This window comes from Morone saxatilis, unplaced genomic scaffold, assembly GCF_004916995.1.
Source record: "Morone saxatilis isolate NCDOM2014 unplaced genomic scaffold, NCSU_SB_2.0 Contig22, whole genome shotgun sequence".
Classification (NCBI taxonomy): Eukaryota; Metazoa; Chordata; class Actinopteri; family Moronidae; genus Morone; species Morone saxatilis.
This window is the reverse complement of record NW_023339785.1, coordinates 16,471,721-16,485,694: the sequence shown is the minus strand read 5'-3', so window position 1 is coordinate 16,485,694 and position 13,974 is coordinate 16,471,721.

Genomic DNA, 13,974 nt, shown 5'->3' with positions numbered 1-13,974 from the left:
ATGTTAACTGTGCGTCCTCCAAATCAGTTTTGAGTGTGTTCATGGAAAAGTTGTCATCAGAACAACAAATTAAATACTTAATGTGATGAGAAATTAAATTTAGCCACAGGGAGATTTGGTTTAAGTGACAGTGGTGAAAGTTATAGATTATAATGAGAAGCTATACAAACAAATATTAAAAGTAAGGTTATCAGTTTAAGTGCAGGAATGATTATATATGTCTTTAGTTAAGAGTGACAATTTCTTTTATGTGATGCACATAAAGTTAAAAGTAATGTAAGACTATTTCAGCTGCAAAAGAGGAAAGGAGAGAGGAGAAAAAAGTTATCTTCTTAATGCCTGATAAGGTCTATCTGACCCTAATGTTGGAGCCATGGATGTGTGTGTGGATAATTTTTTTCTTAGTTTTTATTTCCAATTATCATCACCAAATGGATTTGTTATTCTAAGCTACAGTGATACAATAAGAGTGTAAAAGCAATCATCACTGTCAGGAATGCAATTAAAATACAGCTATAAACATTTAGTGTCATGAACTATTCCTTCCTTAAGCCCGAAGAAGTAAAGTGATTCAACCGATCTTTTAATATTGCTCTTTATTACTTTTACTAGTCAGGATCCTGTAGCAATGATGACTGTTTTTCCATCTGATTGGTTAGTCTGATGGCAGGTTTCGATTTAATCCTGTAAAGGGAATAAAGTTAATCTGACCCACGGCACCTTTAAGTTTCTTCATGTTGGTCAGTCTCTATTTGTTTTATGTGTTTTTATTTTTGGGTTCATGTTGGCGACAAGAGATGCTTGGATTTTGATCACATGAAGCAGGATTATTCAGAGTAAACCTTTAGTAGATCTTCTTGGTGTCAGATCCAGGTAAATGTACATTTCATAATGTAACTGCAGTATAACAGGCAAGACCCAACAGAATAAAACACATAACAAAGCCTGTGTGCAGTCCGACCTCTTCAGTGTGAATTTTTATGACTTTTAGGAACCTGTTTGGTCACCAAAATATCTTTAAAGGTCAATTTAAAACATCTAACATGAAATAACAACAAAAATAAGATTCATACAGGCACCTTTAGAGCTCAACAAGACCTCCAGCTGCAGACAAAGAGATCCCTAATTTTATTTTCTTTACAGTGTGTGGTAGCATTCCTTCAGAGAGGATTAGACATTAGACGCCCACGCAGTCTTTCAAACCTTCAACAGACACCACAGCACTCCGTTATTATGAGCATCTTTCTTAAAAGATGAATCACCTGGAATTATATCATTTCATATCTAAGACCGGATTTTAGTGCTGGGATGAAGTGCCCATTACACTTGATTGAATACACTGAGCTCTCGAATAACATAAAAGCTTCTGTTGCTTAGCATGCTGCCAAGGGCTCTGGGTTAGAGAGAAGTTTCATCTTCAACAGGAGCGCCCTCCATCTTTCTGTGTGCTTCAGTGGTGAGGATTTGCCTCAAGTTTAAGAGGATCAACTTTTCTTCTTGGCAGGACAAGCGATATAAATCTCGAATTACATAAGACACGGAGCAATTTGATTTCTTTTTAAAGACATAGCTCCTAGTTTTGTGCAGAAATTTGTCGTTATTTCAATCATTAGTCAAATGAGATTAAGGAAGATGTTTTTTCTAGATTGCAGATAAAGACATTTCCACATTTAGAATAGTTTGTTTTGTTATGTAGAGATTTATTTGTCTGTACTTTGTCTGTCAAACTCAAGTAACTGGAGGAAGTTTCCAGTTAGACGTGGCTCATAATGCTAAAAACAATAGTGCAATTCATTTCTGGGAAACTTCCAGATCTTCTGAATTAAAATTGTTTGGGTTTAGTGATCTTGGCTGGATGTTTTTTCCTGCTGCGAAGAGTTAAGACGTGAAAGGTGAGAGTCTTTTCTTTGACCTTGTGTTTCTGTTCAAGGCCTGACCTCCAACCGGTCTGGTCACGACAATGCTGTGCTCACTGACACCAGATGTTCAGTGTTATCCAGTTCAACAAGAGACACAGATCCTTTTATCATCAAACTGAAAACACGGGGCTGATTTAGGAGCAGCGTGTAGTGGTTTGACAGTATGACAGATTTTCTGCTTATCGGACATGAAGCAGATAATGACAAACCAGTTTTGCATTCAGGTCTTAATTTAAGTGCAAGTAACAATACATTATTTTAAAAATAAAACATAATGAGTAAAAGTCCTGTATTATTAAATGTACAGTATTATCAGCTAAATGTATTTAAAAGTAATAATACTCTGGCCCCTGTGACTGATTATTATCATGTATGATTTTATTATATTTTTAATATTACTATATATATAAGAAGAACTTTACTGTTACATTTGGCGGGTCATTAATTAATTCATTAATGTAGTAGAAAAGATGAAATAACTAAGTTCTGCTACACAAATTTGTATTCATGATTTAGACTTTTCTTTGATTTATGTGAAATATTGGATCATTTTATCTCTTTAGGTTAGAACTGCTGAAAACTGCTGTTATGTAAAGGAAACGATTCATTGTATTCTGTGAGCTTATCATATATTTTAATGTAAAATTGAAAGCTTACAGTTACTACATAGTAACTTGTAGTACAATATTTCCCTCTGATATGTATTGAAGTGCAAGTATAAAGTAGCATAAAATGGAAATACTAAAATGGAAGTACCTTGAACACTGTGCATAAATAACACTTGAGTAAATTGCCTACTTGGTTACTTTCCAGCACTGTGACAATTAACTCAAAGAAAGTTAGTTTGAAGTTGATGTAACTCAAATAGCTTAAACATATAATCACTTTCCGTTAGATTTTGATCCGACTGGGCAGAGGAAGACTGCCAGCAAAAGGGAGCACAGACACTCTTAGAATTAGAAGAAGAAGATCCTCGAGGAACCTTCTGTGGTTCATTCATTCATTATCACCACTGTGGAGGAATCTTCTGTGGTTCATTCATTCATTATCACCACTGTGGAGGAATGTTCTGGGGTTCATTCATTCACTATTACCACTGTGGAGGAACCTTTTCAGTTCAAAAAAGTTCTTCAAGGAACTTTGAACAAATTAAAATCATCATTATTTTAATGATTTAGATTCATATTGTTGTCCCCTCCCCAAGCATGAAGGAAAAACTATGGTGGATGTAAAATGCGTGACAATGTGAATGACCCTACCTAGAACCAGTGTTGGGTTTGTCCCTTCTGGGATACTGTAGAAACATAGCAGGTATACATGGTTGACTCCATGGAAGTCGACCCACAGTGTCTGGAGATAAAAATAGCTCGATAACAAAACGATATATTCAGGTGATTATACACTAATAAAAGCATACTTATGAATATTATACTGCATTCTGCCAATAGATCCTGCTAAATCTCACATACTGGACATTTAACAAGTCAAGTAACTAAATATGATGCATAATAACAAAGCAACATTTGTTAAAATGTGTAATAATAATAAAAATAACACTTTCAGTTTCAGTTGCTACCTGCACCAGCTGTGTCGCTGCAGCTAAGATGACCTATTGCTTATAGGCTACATAGCCTAATGCCAGGGTTGGGGAAAAGAAGACCCGATGGCCGGTCCACACCTCTGACTGAGTGACAGTAATTCTGACAACAAATTTGGCACCTGGGAGGCAAATAAGTCTAGAAGTGGTTCATCATCAGCATTTATATAACACAAAGTTTATCATTTTAGGGCAAAAGTCCTTTTATAGTTGTTTTGATGTTTTTATCCCATCAATAGGCAGATACATGCCAGCTGGCAGTGAAGCCCACACACAGACCCAATCTATAGCGGCCCACCTGGATATGTGGGCTGCCTGGTCGTGTAGTCTCTCCCACACCATATATGGATGATGTTGTGTAATAGACCCAGAAAATACTTTTTGTTGTATAACAGTTTTTTGGGATTAGTAATATGATTTTGGAACGACCATAAATAGACTCAAGGAGCCAGGATACAAAAATAGAGAACACGATTAGCACTTCCAGTTTTGTCACTCTTCTCTTCGAGCTCTCAACTCTTTTTGGCCCTTCAGAGTCATAAATAACAGGATACATTGCATCATGCTGTATCATGAAAGGACTGAAGCTTGCACATTCTGTATCCATCACTCAGAGAAAGTTTTATTTCAGCAAGTAATAATAAAACAACCCTTGTGTGTGTACCTGTAATTATGAGAGAACAAATCTTTCCTCAGCAAGGTCAATAGTTCCTTTCTGGAGCAACTTTAACTCATTCCCTAAAAAAGTGGAAATAAAATAACAAATTGAACAATAACATTTTGGTTGCCTTCGTCTGTATTTAGGTAAGGCCTGAAAAGAAAAGTCCTGAACACAAGTGAAACAGTCTTTAAATTTAAAGTGTATTGCTTCTCACCAACATCTTTTAGCTCTTTACTCTCGTCTTCAGGGCCGGCGGGTTGAGGTCTGGTGGTTTTCACTTACATATCTAATACTGACACAGAGAGCAGTGAGGGAGAGAAAATGAGAAAAACAGAAAGAAAAACAGACAAGAGAGAGCTGAGCTAAAAAGACACTGGTTCAAGGAAGTCCTCATTAGATGAAACCATTTGCGCACTTGCTCACTGAAGAAGCATCACACACACTGTCTGACCGAGGCCAAGGTGATCCGTCAGACCGAAGCTGTCGAGAAACCTAGATGACCCTGTTTTTATGTGGTCTGCTGTTGACCCTGCTCACCTCCCTGGACAGAGGGCAAACAAAAATGGAGGGGGGTCGGGGAATCTTTGAAGCATGACTTAGTGCGGTAAGCATGGAAGCTGGATTGGAGCTGAGAAATAGCTTTGTTGTGGTTAATATGGGCTATAGACCATAGGACCACCATGAAATTCTTACGAAGTGAAAGCAGCTAAGACTTATTATATATACTAAGCAATATTTGTATATTAACATTGGATCAAATAATTACGTGTAATGTGAAAAGAGATGCTTGTAAAGGTCTAAAACCCCCACTGTACATTACCAGCCCAGCACCAAACAGCAGACACAGTTAATGGATAGCTAAAAAATCAAAACCTTCTTGAGATTATTTCAAATTGTCATCCTGAATACCAATACCATATACCACTTTTACTGCATTTCCATACTGTCTGACTAAGCAAAAATGTTTCCTTCTATCTTTCAACACCTTACCCTCTCTTGGAAAAAACAAAGGAGATCTCATCTGGTTTCCATCAGAGGAGTGGAGGATTCACACCTCAGCTCACGGATGTGACAGGCACAGCGACCTGGTAGCACATTTCCCCAAAACCACAACATATGTAGAAACCAGACCCAGGCCAGCTCAGTCTAAGTTAATATTTTTGTTTCCCTGACAACAGACTTCTGGAGCTTTTGCTGAATATTTCTTATTTTGGACAAAAAATCCACACACCCCTGTCCAAGTCTCCAAAGATTGTCACTTAAAATTGGAAGTAAAGTTAAAGTGTCCTTTGGGACTTTGCTGGGAATGAATCTGACTGGCAATAAAGGACAATAATGAAAACTATTCCGAAAAACTGACCAGTTACTGAAATCTCTTTCCTTTGTAGTATATTTTCCACTGAACAAAAACTTTTAACCTTATATGTTGTTATTTTTATTCTCAGAGACATACTTGTCTTCTTCTAGCAGCTGCAAAATAGATTCTCCCTGACAGTCCACAGCAGTGTAGCATTGGACTGATTATTGCAATGCTAAATTGCTGTGGAAGAAGCCCAAAGCTTTTCAGCTGAAGAAGAATGTAGAAGAGATGAATAGGACCATTTCCTCCGGCTCCCCATAAGTCAAACTGCTGATTTTAGCGGTTTGCTAATGTTTTATGAATGCAGATCTGCTAATACTGCTCAGCAAATGCCGTCTGCATGCAAATGGAAATACCTGCAGAGATGGTGGATATTATGTCGTCGTGGCTAGCTATCATTTAATATACTTTACAATGCGTGCATTACACATTACTTTCTCAGCTCCCTTATCCCGTGTCATAGTGGTATTTGTGTATGAACAGCAACCAGACAATTTTCTTCCATTTCACACTCCAATCCAGTTTCTGGACTTTGTCAGCCATAACACAGCGGAGTTAAAGGCTATGAGAATGGTAGTTGTCAGGATAAGAATGGATTTAAGAGAGATTGAATATTTTCTTGTCAGTCACAGTTGTGTTCAGTTCAGTGAACTAGTGGATGTACCATGTTTACATTTGTGCTTTTCACATTAACTGCTGGAAACCACCTCATTTCCCCATTTTTCAGTAGTTTTTTCTTTTCTTTTCACAGTACTTTACCTTTTATTATTATTATAACACAGTATGCATGTCTTTTGGTTTGTCCTATTATTGCTGGCTGTTACTTGTTATAGTTATGTGTTTGTGATTGTATTGTAATGTGAACCTCATCTGTAAATGCCTGGATTATGATTGGCAATAAACTAGAAGTTCAAAATCTACAGCAACAGTATTGTTGACACAATGACTGTTATCTGTCTGATCGGATCAGTTTATTTGTTTTGGTCTAATGTGAATCTGAGTGGTTTAAACTATTTGAAAATTACTCTCGTACTTGTGGATCTTGGACCAGAGCAGTACAATAATTTAAGGACAACAAGATCCTCGTGGTTACATCACAGCTTCAGGACGGCTCAGCAGCAGGCATCAGTCAGTAAAGAGTAATGAAAAGAGAAGAAAATGGATTTTATCAATGCCTCTCAGCTGCCAGTGTGCCAGATGAGACCAAACTGTTTTGGCTGCACAAAAGAGCGGATGAATAGCCTTTCTCATGCTTGTAAAGAGCTCGGGGCATGATTGAGCTTATCTGGTAGAAGATACAATGAAACACTATTTTTTAGCTCAGCTTCTCTCTGGCTTTCACTTTGTCTGCCCCCATCTCTCTCTCTCTCTCTCTCTCTCTCTCTCTTTCTCTCAACACTACTGGCCATCCAGGATAAGTTATCATACCTGCCCACACAGTCACAATGACTGCCCGTACAGTTATATACACCATGCAATGAGGCATATACTGCTGCACATCGATATGGTACCTGCCCTTCTGGAAATGAACAGCTGGCAAAGAGGTGATTTCCTCCCTCAGTGGGAAAACTGCAAGTCCAGCAATTTCTGAAGCACTATTTATATTTGACAAAAGGGAATCGGAAGCAGTAAACGTAACGCCACATCACTTAAATGTGATGAAGCTCTGGTGTGGTTCCTGGCTGACCCCATCAAAAATGCTCATGGCTGCAAAATCTGTGTGTTAGCGCAGGTTGTTTGACAAAGACAAAAACAGAACCTGGGCAGAGGTGTGTGTGCAAGGATGATGGACCGTACTGTAGTAGGGTTGTAGGAAGGTGCGTTCATCAGAGGGGATTCTTGGCCGATGATGCTTAAGACTGGAAATGGCCTGGCAGGAGCCCAGGCAGACACACACTGAGTGCTGCTGAGTGGACAGTTTAGCAGTGTGGTGAGCCCCAACCATTAGATGATTGCCTCTGAGGTTTTGTGAGGAGAGTGAGACTTGTTATGTCTTAAATGTTCCCCCGTGGGATTATGATGATGATGTCTTTCATCCACTACAGTCTACCACAACATCTTTGGAACTTCATAAACCAGTCCTCTGCTTTCTGACCAGTGCTGAAGAAATACCGATGGATATTATACAATGGTCCCGGATGAGAAAGGCCTCCAGGTGATTGTTTGGCTTATGTAGATTAAGTTGTGGTGTTATTTCGCTATAAAATCAGAGAAAAGAGTCTAAAAGTGTGACATTTCACCTCCAATGACAGGTTGTTAGCACTGCAAAGATGTGATGATTGTATCTATTAAAGAGCATGTTAGTAGCAACCTCAGGCTTTCCATTACCTTAGAAAATGATATCGTAGTAATTTGGCTCTATAGATGAGTATCTGAGCTGCACATCATCATCCCAGTTGAATACCATCTTTTTCCACCTGAAAGTAACGAGCAATTTGTGCTCTGGAAAATGTTTTGCCCATATTCAAAGGAATGTGTGTGTATATTGACGTGTGCATCTTTGTGTCTTTATAATTTAAGATTGATTGACACTTTGGCGGAGACTGAGATTAAAGAGTGTCTAGCATGTAAATGTAAGACTGTCAATGTGAATGTGTGAGTGTGTAGTGCACTTTTTGTCCAAGGTACTTTGTGGAACAAATGGAGCTGACAAACTAATATTGACATGAGAATAAGAACAGATCAGATAAATTATAGTGTTTCAGCTTTCTGAAAATTGTTCATCTTCCTTTCACACCAAACGTTTAGCAAATGCAATTAAAGTCCCAGTTTTGACAATTTAGATCTTTACTATGACTAACACAGTAACATTTAGTTATTGTGCTTATATCCGGCTTCAGCCTGTGTATCAGCCCATCAAGGAAATTAAAATGGCAAAACGGGATGAAGAGCTCTGTGATAAGCACATCTCTGTATGTTAATCAATGTTGTTGCACAACTAAATTTACACTTGGCACTGGGCCTTCAGAGTTAAATGAATTACTGTCAGTAAAAGCCACTCATTCAAATAATGCACTCACAATATATAGGAAATGTTTATGTTGTCCTGCTTGTCTTGTTTAGTCGTATGAAAAAGCTTGAGGTTGAGGAAGAGAAAGTCAAAGAGAAAGTAACACTTTATATTATACACTTGTATTGGTTGACAGGAGATTTTGTACAGATATTTGATATTCGACTCCTAATAACTTTCCTGTAGCGCCACCATGAGTATGACATTTTTGGTTTGGAGTGAAATTAACAACGACCTTTTTCACAGCAACTATTTTGACATGAAATAGGTGTTACCAATGATATTAATTAAGGTTCTGTTACATTCAGGTCAAACAGAGGCACTGTTTTGGGGCCTGAAAACGCAGATTTTGATGATGACATGGCCCCGCTTCATGCATGACATTTTTAGCCAACAACAACAATGGTAGCTTATCAAGTTGTGTTTTTGATGCATGCTTTGCTGATTTTATTAATGTTCCTCCAGCTAAGTGTAGAGTGGCTGCACCTAACTGTGATCAGCGGAGAGACACATTCATTACATCTGCCAAATATCTCTAAGTTTATGGAGTAACTGTTAACGGTTTTTGGTCAAGACAAGTAAAAAACAAAGTTACACTGCCACCTACAGGCCTGGCATGCATACAACAACACTTTAATCGTATATGCAGATCAGTGTGCACGAAGATAATTTTCACAATGTCTTCATCTGAATGCTGAACTTTTTTAAAACGCAATGGAAAAACTTTGTCATGTAAACAGAACAGAGATTCACGGTGCATGTTGGCTCACTGGAAATACTCTACTCTACCCTACTAGTTTATGTCAAAATGGCTGCTGTAAAAGATGTTTATTGGATGGGTTGCAGTAAATCAAAATTTAAAATGTCCCCCTCATAATGAATTGTATTTTGGTGACACCTTAACCTTTCGTCTAGCGCCATCCTTAGGACAAAATTAAAATTTTCCCAATACTTTGGTTTATGGCCAAATACCTGCAAAATAAAATACTATTTACATCATCCTCAGTTGTTTGTGTTACAGGTGTTATTTTTAGTTTCGCTAATTGGCAAATGTTAGCATTACTAGCACTAAAAAAGGTGAAAATGTCGATCATTGTACCTGCTACATATCCGCATGTAGCTGTGTTCCTCATGGAGCTGCTAGTGTGGCTGTAAGTCATAGTCTTGTTTAAACTCTCAATGTTTTACAACAAATGAAAAATGAGTCTTCAAAAGAGTGGGTTTATATAACTGCATTCATAGAATGTATTTCTGTTTTGGTCAACATTTTAGGATATTTGTTGTGATTTGGAGCGTACTAGATGTACTTGTCTCTAATTTTTTTTTATTTGGCTGATGACTTTGTTGGATTTGGTAACAATTTTGCAACAGTCTGCTGTCATGTTTTGCAATAACTTAATTTTCTTATCTGCTATACTGTTTCAAATGACTGATTATGAATGATGATGCGTTTCACTGCAAAAAAAAAAAGTATTGGGTAATATTACATTAAGCAATGTGCAAAAACAAAGTGGACTCTTTTGAGTTTATTTGAAAATTGAACTTATTTTATCAGTTGTTTCACTCAGTGGGAGTGACACACATCACCCCTTACTCCCTCCAGAAAGGAGATTGCCCTTGCATCGTTCTTTTACAAACAAAAATGCACAAAAGTGGAAAAATAAACCTGAATTGTCAGCATAGATGATCTGTACACAGCACATCAGTTGCTGTGATGTACTGCTTGTTTAGCAAAGTAAAGGGAGTAGACCAATTTTTGTTCATTGATCCAAAAGAACACAGAGCCAAGATAGGTCATATGACCTCAGCTCTGAAGCCTTAATGAAAACCTATTGAGTTTGCGTGGAATGATGGTAAATTTGCCAGAGTCAATAGCTTTCCGTTTCTCAGAATATCCTGTCAAAACTTGTAAATACGTCCCTGTGCCTGAGGCGTTATACGAAGCCAAACAAACATAACAAGGAAATGTAACGGATGCAAGCAGAAAGGTTAAGACAGATGAGTAATGACCTGCTAAAGCCCTCTATTCAAATCGATTTTCTTCATTAAAGAGAAGGAACATGTTGTCCTCCTTCAGGTCCAGGTGCACTGTGCTCATCTCACACTCAGTTTTCATATCTCATGAGAATTGGTTTATTTTGAGCTACTAAAACCCATCAAAGGCCTCCTGATCTTTGGAAAAATTTCTCATATATTTAAAATGATTATTATAATTAAAAGCAAAAACAAGATGCTCTGGAATCTACAGGAGGCCTTTCCTGTAAAGCAAACATATTTATAGAATATAATGTGACATTTTCTATGGGAAGAGGCTGTATTTCTCATAGCATTGACCTATTTGGTTAGCCTGGACATCTGACATTCATAAGGTCTTTGAAAGCAGCAAGAGGTTTCTAATGATATGACCACGACCCCGAACCCACTGAAGTCACACAAGGCCCCCTGCAGACAAAGAAAAAGACTGTCAGTACATAAAACTGACTTTTACTCATCAAACATGACTCTTCTTAACCCCCTGCTGCCTTCACTGAATGAAAAAAAATCTACAACACAGCTGTGGTTTAGTTGGTATGTGGTTGAGTTGAAGGTCGTTGCCCCTGCGGCAGTTTTCCATCACATCCCCAGAAACATGAATATAATGTATTACTTCAATTTCAACAGCATGCTGTTAAATTCATGAAGAATAAAATCTTGCTTTCTATAGACTGATGGTATTTTTAACCTTAATTTCTCTAATTGTGGCTCTGGACACTTCTAGTCTAATGCCTTTTTACCTCTAGAGGTAGAATCACGCTACATATAAATAATAAGTAATAACTGCAGATGAACAGGCAGGTTGCTAGTTGGATAACCAGACAGCTAGCTTGGTTGCCCTGTAGGCTAAGTAGAGAGTAAGCAATGCAGTTGGCAAAAACAGCAGTGCTTACTTGAGTTTGGAAAAGAGTTTGAAATGTTTTTGTACTACAATAACAGTGACCCTCGGCTGCTGTTGCCATGGAGAATGAGGCAGTCAGAGGCACAAATCAAAGAAAAGCAGTTCAAAACTTGCCATAATCTTGAGTTTTTGTCCAATGTTAGCAGCCCACGCAGGGTTGGGAGAGTTTAAAAGTGTAATCCGAATACAATGACTAATTACCTGTAAAAATTTTTTTGTCAGTAACCTAATCACAATATAAAAGTAACGTAAACTGATTACTTTTGGATGATCTCAACAATAAATACGTAAATAAAAACAAGAGAACAAATAACAATACGAAGTTTTGAAGTGTTTTCTATAGGACAACAAAACAATGTAACCCTAGAAAAAATGGAAAATGGAAACATTTTAAAATAAAAAACAATGTTTTCTAAAATTGAAATCCTGCTAAATAATCCCCAGTTTTACTAAATGTAACTGTAATCTGATTATGTCTTTTTTTTCTGTGGGATTAGAGTCACCTTTTTTGTATCCTGATTATGTAATTTAGTTACATGTAATCCGTTACTCCAAAAGCCTGAGCAAACGTGTTAATGTTAATGTTTTGGACTGAACAGTTTCATCCTGATCCAATCCGTAGAAGTGCTCCAACTGTAGAGAGACATGTAACATTGTCTATGGAGAAAAACCAAGAGTGCCTGAAATAGCTCCTCACACTTTGAAGCTCTATAATCCTCCATGGATTCATCTCTACGAGTGAAACTTTTCAGAATACACAGTCATTTGATTTATTGTTATTATAAAAATATTGATTAAATCTGCTTTAATATTTTGAAAAGCCTTACGAGGCTGGCATTGTTTGTCCTGATATACATTCTTTTGCTGTAGTTGTGTTTTCCCCAATCTCTATAAAGGAGGTGGTGATGTGTCCAATTAGCATAAGAATGAGAATAATATTATAAGATTAAGACCCAAGTTGGAAAACACTGAAATTTTGTAATTGTTTATCTGATTTTCAAAGTGTGATTGGATGTTGAGTCAATAACACTCTGGAAATCTGTATTTTAATGTTTTTAATTCTATTCCATCTGTCAGATGCTTTAATATTAGTGAGTTGTATCAGACTCAGACTTTTGGAGGTTTTATTTGTGGCTTGGATGCAAAGAGACTGCATTGTATTGTGATGTTTCCTAACCGCCAGCTGGAAGACTTCATCATATAAAGTCTAAGAAGAGAGACGCTTTCCTCGCCGGACAGAGTTATCATTCCCAAAGGTAGACGGTATATTTATAGGGTCGTATGTTTTTGCTGCTATTATAAATCTCAGCTCCCAGGATCCTTCACAGTGTGTGGACATCAAGTGCATCCTCACAGCAGCATCGATAACTGGCAGCAGATAATGAGGATCTTCTGCTGTGAGTAATCATGAGCTGAGATGATATGTGACCAACTTGTGGCCGTTCCAACAAACTGTAGAAAATATCTTCGACTCTGTTTGAGAGGTTTACGTGAAATGCGAAAGAAAACATGCAAACACACAACATGAACAGTAAAATTGTTTGGTTGAAGCATTGTGATAATCTGAGAGTCTTTTTGGAGGACTTGCCAAAAGGGGAAAAAGAACATGAGTCAAAATAAACTTTGCATGGAAGTTTGTAAATAAGTCCCAAAATAAGGCCTAACAGATAGCTCTCTTGACATTGACCATGGCCAAACCTCTGTAAGCAGGGAGATATTTTCATCCTGAGAGTTGTTATGTACCATGAGATCCTCGGGCAGCGAGGAGGACCAGGGACTTAGGGTATTTCTGTAGATGATCGGAAAATAGGTCTGGGCCCATTCAGAGCCGCCCAGGGAGAGATTGATTACCCGAATGGATTTGCTGAATCTTAAAATTGTGAGCCATATGGCAAAGCTTCCAATTTCAGCTCCCAATGGAAACTAATTTCAGGTGCTTTTCCTCGTCATTGATCAAACGCAGATATCAAAACCGCCTCTGTTTAATGTCATTCATCACTTTGGTGATTTATGCCTCATCTCAGGGGTGAGGGGTGAGTGAAAGTGCTCGGGGCCATGATAAAGTTATTCTTTATCCCCAATTTCAGGAGTCGCTCCGACATTAATATCTGCTCTTAGAAATAATTCCTTTTGAGAACACCGTCAGCAGTGTAACCCAATAAAAACAAATCTCAGCTGGGTCGTGAAACTGTGTGACTGCAGCCACTTGGAGCACGTAAATATTTAGGAAAACCTCAGATTCTTCCATGTTGGAAACACATGGTTGCAGTCAGCGCTGGGAGAGATATTACATGCACAATGACAAATGTGTTTGCATATCTACATTTTATTTATCTAAGCCATCTACTGCATGCGTGGACATGTGTACAGTATATGTGTGTGTATTATAAGTCATTGAGACACAGATTACATATGGCATTAACAGAGGTTTTGGGTGATCCAGTCCAGGTGCACAGGTGTGAATGCACCCAAGACGAGTTGAGTTCCTTACA